Raw genomic sequence first — 8,303 nt, 5'->3', positions numbered from 1 at the left:
GGGTCCCAGGAGGTCTGGAATGTTGAGAAGACAGAAGATTCTGGCTGGGATTTCAGTTGGGTAACTCTCTCAACCTTGAGAAGCCTAGGAGGAGAGGTATGGCCAAGCCTTTCTCCTGGAATATATACATTTCTTTCCTCTCCTGGTGGTTAGACATTCCCCTTCCCCAATTCCCAACTGAAGGAACATCTGAAGAAGACAATTTGAGCCTTTGTCAAAACTTTATCTCACAGCTCCTGGTGCCCTGGGTCTGAACTGTGGTCAGGGGGCCAAACCCAGGGTCAATCAACCTGACTATGTCTCAGGGGGCTCAGGCTGCCAAAGCCTGAATTTCCCCAAACTTGAGGAGGGAGGGAAAGGAGCAGTTAGAGAAGGGACACCCTTCCCCATTTTCTTTTCCCATTTTTTCCTCCCAGCCATTTTCTTTGTGTTACTCTAGTTGACTTAATTTTTAGTAAAGATGTTATCCTTCCCCAAGTGACTTAAGTGTGAGTGAGACAGCTTGAGGGGGGTGGGGGGGGGGGGAGGGAGGAATCTTCCTGAGAAGAAAAGTTTTAGCCTCTAGTAGTGGAGGAGGACAAGAGCCCATCTATGAGAGCAGCCATAGCTAAGGAGGGAAGGCTGAAGGGAGAAGCTAATCAAAAATCCTTCTTCTCTCTCTGAGCCAACCTTAAACCATCAGCTGTCTATGTTTTCTCTTTACCACCAACAAACCACTCCATTACAATACCTTACTGTATTCATAGCTAGTTCTGAGTGGCTGCAAGTTTTCAGTGAATCCAGAATTGTATGACCCTGGGCAAGATGCAGTCTTTGCTTTTTTGGTCTATGCTTTGATCCTTACCAAGATAGACTCTCTGCTTCCTTGTGACCCACCACAAGCACTCCTTTCTGCACTGGAACTGCAACCGGATACTGTGTTAGAGGTAATGGAATTGCAAAATGATGCCCAGTCTTATTCTTAGTGCTAGCATAGAGGTCCCCTGAAATCTGTTTCTGACCGATTCAATCAAGATTCTAATACTGATACTCCATTTGTTACCACCACTGCCTCCAAGATCCATAGCAGAGATAGGCTCCACACCACACTCCTGGCCAACCTCTACCCCAATGTCACAGACCTCTCCTTCTGACCTTCTAAGTTGTGCCAAGCTCAAAAAGTGACTCATCCTAAGCTTTTGTAAGGGATTTGAAGCATATTTTTAAAATGTTGAGAGGGGAATATTGGGAGAGTTATGCTTGAATGCCCCTTTTACTTCCCCATTTTGGCTCTACTTCTTTTAGATTTATCTTGAGAGAATCACAGAATTTTTAGAATATTAAAAGACATCATAGGTTATCTATTCTAAACTTTTTCTTTAACACATGCAAAAACTGGATTTCAGAGAATTGTTCAACGGACTTTTGAATATTTTATGATACAATCAAATTGTAGCACATTAGTGAGAAAATATCTTAACATATTTTTCTTGATTGCATGTCTCTAAATCATGTTTATTCATTTAAACTGCATTATTGTAAATTAATAAAACTAATTCTATATGGTATTCATAAAAAGCACACATACTTTTAGAAAACCAGCATAATGTATAGAAAAAAGTTCTAGAAATGAAAGATCTAGGAAAACCGTATCCTCATATTGTAAATGAAAATAGTATTCAATGAGAACAGAATTTAGATTAGATACAATGTCCAGTATTTTTTGAGTAGGAACTAGTCATGAAAATTTTCACTACCCAGAGTATGGGTATGAATTGTTCCAGAAAATGTCATTTATACTTGTTCTGCTTATTTGTTTTTTAATTTAAAAGAGTTCTATGAAATAGAAGTGGGAAGTGGCATTTGTATATACATATATGTAAACTTATACATAATATAAAAATAAATATATGTATGTATGAAACGTGTGTGTGAATGTATGTGTATGTATGCGTAGTGACCAGATCTGGTGAGGTAAACATATAATTCTTGATACTAAGCAGAGAGTAATCTAAAATACATAAATAAAAAAAGATGAATGAGTGAATAAGTGAATGAATTGAAGAGTGAAATGAAACAAATAAGAAAATAAATAAATGAATAATACTGTATCAAAAATCAATCTTTTTGATTCTGATGCTTAACTCTAGTGTGACTAAGCACCTGTCAACTAATGTCTCTTGACTTCAGTTTCCTCTTGTGTAAAGTAAGTAAGAAGGAATAATATCTGTAATACAGAGATATTGTGATACAAGTGTCTTGAAGAACCATATAATTATATGCAAATGTGAGTTGTTATTAATATTTATGTGCCTTTATTTTCTCAACTAAACTCTGCAATTTCATGACAATGATTTTTATCCACTCCAGGCAGTTATTTTTTGACCAAGACAGATTGATAGGATATGTTAACAAGATTATATATATACATATATATATGCAAATAGATATATTGCTCATCATAAAAATGAAGAGTTTAATTCATTGAGTTTTGTGGTCCCTTCCAGCTCTATACCTAGATGATGATGATGGCAATGATAATGATGCTGGTGGTGGTGATGATGAATAAAGGAAAAGATGCTGTTGCCCACTAAGTACTAAGATTCCAAAGACCACCTCTTCTATAACATGCTCAGAGCTTTTCAGGGGGAGAATAATGTTCAATGTCTACCTACTTAATAAATGAAAATTGAATTGAATTATATTTCCAGGCATTTAAGTGCTAGGAAGGGAGGGGCAAGACTACTTTTTAGAATTATCACAGTTTTCTGACTAATTTATTAATCTGTCATATTCTATTTTCTCTTCTGAGAGAATTCCTGGTGGATTTTTGATAGAATAAATCATAAAAGGAAAAATTAAAGTCATAAAAAGAATGATATAACTGGTTTTTCTTTTTACATTAAAGAAATCTTATTTGCAGTCATATCTCAATTATCTGTGGATTACTTACAACATTGATGAAAGATATAATCCATTGGTAATTTGCCTCCTATATCACCTTTTCTTTCTGTCCAATATCTGGGTACCCTTACATAAACTTCATTTAACCAGAAGTTAGTTCTAAGCTACTTGATCTAATGAACATGATCTAACAAATATTTTATCACCAATTCTTTCCTATTTTTTCCTATCAACATTTGATTTTTTAATTTTAAAATTCAGAACCTAGAAATCTGTTTCTCTGTCTCTCTCCAAATATCTCTGTGAATGACTGAGACTCAGAGAATGACACCATCAAAAATAACAAAATTTCTCATATCCAAAAAAGCAACAGAGGGTTAGAGTAGGCATGATCTGACTTTCTAACTTGCAGATAGAAATTATTTAAAAAGACATATTGGACATGTCTACGTCTAAATAAAGAATTGGATTAGTCAACTAAAGGACAGCCTATATGGTGCATTGGTAGTCCCATAATATTAAGTAAGGGGCCTCCATCACATTGGCTGAAGTCTCTATGAAGACTCTATAAACTTTGAAAAGTAATGGCTAAGAATTGTTCAGAATGACCAGGCAAGGATGAGTTACTGTGTTCACCAGTACCATTTTACCTTTGGTTCTGAGAGTTTGTCCTTTCTCAGACCCACTTAAATTATGCTTTTTTCCTCTCCCTTTTCTTAACATTCATTTTCTTTTTATTATACCTCCCTCAACCAGGCATCTCCCTCCACCCCTTTCCTAAGCTGATGGTGATTTCTTTTCCCACAATTATAGAATAATTACCAGCAAATCAGTGAGAGTTGATATTTTTTAATGTAACAAACATTTATTAAGTACCTTCTATGGATAAGGAACTGTTCCAATGCCTGAGAGAATAAAGATGAAAGTCGCTGAAAGAGCTTGTATTATTCTAGAGGGATATAACATTTGCACAGATAAATAATTATAAAGTTATCTTAAGAGGGAGATAGTACTAATAAACTGGGAGGAAAAGCTCATAGGTCGGAGAAGCCTTCACAGAAAAAGGAATGCCTGACCTGAAGGATGTTGACAAACAAACATGAGAGAAAAGAATACCTAAATTGGGGTGGTGATGCCATTGAGTATAAAGAACAACTAGTAGGCCAGTTTGGATGGGAGATATGATAAAGAATACTGTTTGTAAATAAGGCCAGAAAGGCAATCTGGAGACTGATTCTGAAGGTCTTATATGGCAGACTGAGGACTTTATCTTTTATTTAGAGTCAGTAGGGACTTAATGAAGGCTTATAAGCATGGAGATATAATCAGACTTGTACCTTAAGAATTTTATGTGACATATGGTTTGGAGAAGGATAAAACTGGAAGCAGAGAGACAAAATGGGGACTGCTCCATTAGTCCATCTGATAGATAACGAGGGCCTGAACTGGAGTTTTAGCAATCTTTTTCTTTTACTGTAAGTTGACCCTAATTATTTCCTGTCAGTATGAGTGTGGTAGCAAGGTCACTGTATCTAGAAGAAAAAAAGTACAAGAGAAAAAGTTTGACTACTACTTACTACCCATACAAACGGTGCTAGTTACTTTTTTCCCCATTTTTTTAATTTGTAAAATGAGAGGGTTGGATTAGATCTTAGCTAAATTCCCTTTATGATAATAACTCCTACAGATTCATGTCAGATGATTTTGTTTCTTTCAATATAGAAACAAGCAAGACATTATATTTGTATGTGTAGACATATTCTATATATATACATATATATATATATATTTGTTGAATGATACCTTCTTTAAGGCAGAGGGTAGGAAGGATGGGAAATAACTGGGAATTACAAACAAATTAATTAATTAAAATATTAAAGACATAATTTCATCAACGTAGATGTTTCCCTGCATATTATTAGGTGAACTTCAATTCTGTTGTATCAAAATTTATCAAAACCCTAGGATCAACCAGGAAATAAGCTACAATATTTAAACATTTAAAAGTTGGTTGATTTTCAATGATTGAACTAATAAATTCAGAATTTCTGCACTCTTCAATGTAAAATAAAAAAACAACTGAGGGAATCCATTTTTTTCTTTCTTTTTTTTTTCTTTCCCCTAACAACCATGATCTTGCCTGGCTTAGAAACAGTGATCTATGTTTTAGGTCAAAGGCACGAAATTGCCTTCCCCTATCTGCTTCCTGTCTCTAAGCAATCAATCATTGTTTACCAAAGGGAACTGGAGACTCTGGTATATGTGGCCTGTTTTTCATTGGCCTGTATTATCATTAGCTAATTAAATTACAACACACTATTTACCTTGCTCAGTAGCTTTGAGACCAGTCCCAGCAGTGTTTTTCTGTTAGTTTTGCAAATGCTACAAATCATGACTTGCCTTGGCCTATCGTGTTAAACCATGGCAACAGGATGAACCTTCTCTTCACATCTGAAAATTTTAAGTGAGGAAAAAGATCAGTCTGACTTTATGTCTGGACCTGACTCAGCTTCACAGGTGTGAAAGCCGGAGGGCCATTACTGGGCAGGCCAACCAATTTCACAAAGGTTGGCAATTTCAGGATCCCATGCACCATTGTTGGTTGAAAAATATAAAATGAACCTGTGTCTGAGACTCTCTTTCATCCCTCCTATGAAATACAATACAGCACACACACAACACACACATTCATCACCAACGGGTTGCAACACTAGACCTTAGAGGAGATACAACTTTTAGATAAGATAAGGTCTCTGTCCTCATGGAAGTTACAATCCAATAAAGGAATAAGATCCTAATCCTGGTCATTAAAATACATAATACTAAGGATAAGTGAATTAGAGAGCTACAAAATAGTGGTAGAGAGTTCCACAAAGAAAGGTCAACACCGACTTGAGAAGTTCAGGAAAAAGCTTTCTTGAAATGGTGACTTTAAGATTGGGCTTTAAAGGATATGTACTAATTTGACATTTACATAATATTTTAATGCTTGTAAAGATCTTTGCATAAAGTGTATCACTTGGGACAACCCTTTGTCATAAGTATAATAAGTATTATTAATTAGGAACCTTGGACTTTCAAAATGAATTAATTTTCCAATTATAACAATAAAAGGGCACTGGTGTTGTTCAGTTGTTTCACTTATGTCTGATTCTTAATGACCCCATTTGGAATTTTCTTAGCAAAGATATAGAGTGTGTGCCCTTTTTGTCTTCAGATCATTTTACAGTTGAGGAAACTGAGGCAAATAGTATTAAATTACTTACCCAGGGTCATACAACTAGTAAGTGTCTGAGGTCAGACTTGAATTCAGGAAAATGCGTTTTCCAGACTCCAGGCCCCATCTTCTCTTCACTGTGCCATCTAGCTTAAGGATTAACAGTTGGATTAAAATCCTGGGTAATTAGAAGAATGATGGTGCGGGCATCTGGGTAGTTCAGTGGATTGTGAATCAGACCTAGACACAGGAGGTCCTGGGTTCAAATCTGGCCTCAGACACTTCCCAGCTATGTGACCCTGGGCAAGTCACTTGATGCCCACTGCCTTGCCTTTACCACCAATACTTTGGAACCAATACACAGTATTGATTCCATGACAGAGGGTAAAGGTTTAAATTTAAAAAAAAAAGAAGAATGGTGGCGCCCTTGAAAGAATGATGCTAGCTATCATTTATATAACACTTTAAGGTTATCAAAGCATTTTACAAATATGAATTAGTTGTAGCCTCACCTTAACCCAAGAAAAAATTGTTATTATTGTCTTCATTTTGTAGATGAGGGGGGATCTAAGGCAAATGAAAGTTTAGTTACTTGTCCAGGGTCACATAGTCAATAAGTGTGAGAGGCTGGATTTGAATTTAGTTCTTCCTGAATCCAGGTCCAGCTCTTTACCTATCCATTGTGCCCTATGAAAGACAGAAATATGGGAGTACAGAAAAGTGGTAAATTGGGGGTAGTGTAATGAAGGGGGGTGTCAGTTGTGAACATGTTTCATTTTTAATGCCTACAGGACATCCAGTTTGTAAATGTTCAATAAGCAGCTGGTTATGTGGGTTTGGAGCTCATAAAGAGAGACTGGGGCAGTTTTTATTGCTTTGGAAGTCATCTGCTTAAAAATCTTAATTCAAACTAGGAAAGACATGGCACCAAGAAAGTGAAAGAAGAGAACACAGATCAAAACCTTGGAATATACTCTCAGGTAGAGGTACGATATGAAAGATGGCTTAGCAAAGGAAATGGAAGAATTGTTAGATGAGTAGGAAAATTAAGAGAGAGCAGTATAAAAAAACCAGAGATAAGAGAATGATTAACAGAATGTAATAAAGTGAGTCCTAATAACTTAGAAGAGGAAAACTCAGCTGGGCGAGAACATCATAAGATTACAAAGAATATGAGAATTGTGTGAGAAAGGGAACAAATGGAGTCAGTGGGAGACAATGAATTTGTTTTCACCCCATGGAGGGAGAAGAGAAACTTCAGAATTCTGTTTATTCTACTTTTGAAATCCAAATATTCCTTTTTAAGCCCAGCAGAACCATATTGGTGTAAACTTTCATTTACCTCTCACCTGGATTGTCGTAGTATCTTCCTAACTAATTTTCCTACCCATCTGTCATGACCAATTGCTAAAAAGAAAAGAGATTCACAGAAGAGTTAGAGAAGGAGATAATGTGGAAAGCTTTAGTTCTCATGTGGGGTATGGCAAAGGGAATTTGGTTTAACTAGAGAACTCCCCCAACTTCTCCCTCTCCAGAGAACAGAAGAGAGGCAGAATAAAAGAAACATATTAGGGTAACCCATTGCCCTGGAGCCAAAACTGGGAACTGGAAGGTTTGAAGATATCATGTTTCCAGTGAACTTCTTTTACAACGTTTTCCAAGTAATGGTAGATAACAAAAGTCCTTGATGGTCTAGGATTCCTGAGTCCATGACATAAGGGAAGCTCAGACAGGGCTGAGATCAGAGCACATGGGTCAATCATGGCTACTCTACAATTACTTCTACAATCAGAGTCATGTCAACTCACAGAACAGACATGACCCATATTTTATTTTATGTTGTTTTGTTTTAGGGAGGACGGGTCTCTCAGATTGGTCTAATTGGTTTACCATTCCTGAAGTCATAGGCAGAAAATTACCAGTTAGGCAGCTGGAAATTTCTGGTCTGGAATGTTCCACATATAGAAATTTCCAAAGGGATCAGGGTCTAGAGAAAGAACAGGGTTTTACACAAATAAAGTCAGTTCCAAATAATTGGAGAAATATCCAATAAGCAATTGTTCATGGATGGGCAGAGCAGATATAATTAAAATGACAATCCTATCTAAACAAAGATTTTTATTCAGTGCCAAATCAATTAAATTGCCAAAAACATTGAGGTAGAAATTTAATAACAAAATTCATTTGGAAAAAATAAAAAATC

The 8,303-nt window shown here is 36.2% G+C and overlaps 1 long non-coding RNA gene across 1 annotated transcript; it reads left to right on the top strand.

The window, feature by feature from the left end:
* The first annotated feature begins 552 nt into the window (after nucleotides 1-552).
* LOC103104266 (uncharacterized) lies at nucleotides 553-2,678 on the top strand. Its single transcript, XR_471999.2, has 2 exons — nucleotides 553-926; nucleotides 2,487-2,678. It is a non-coding gene; the product is annotated as an uncharacterized LOC103104266 (long non-coding RNA).
* Nucleotides 2,679-8,303: the final 5,625 nt, after the last annotated feature.

Source organism: Monodelphis domestica, chromosome 8, assembly GCF_027887165.1.
Source record: "Monodelphis domestica isolate mMonDom1 chromosome 8, mMonDom1.pri, whole genome shotgun sequence".
Classification (NCBI taxonomy): Eukaryota; Metazoa; Chordata; class Mammalia; order Didelphimorphia; family Didelphidae; genus Monodelphis; species Monodelphis domestica.
The sequence above is the reverse complement of the archived record's forward strand: the minus strand, read 5'-3'. Positions and strand labels throughout refer to the sequence as shown.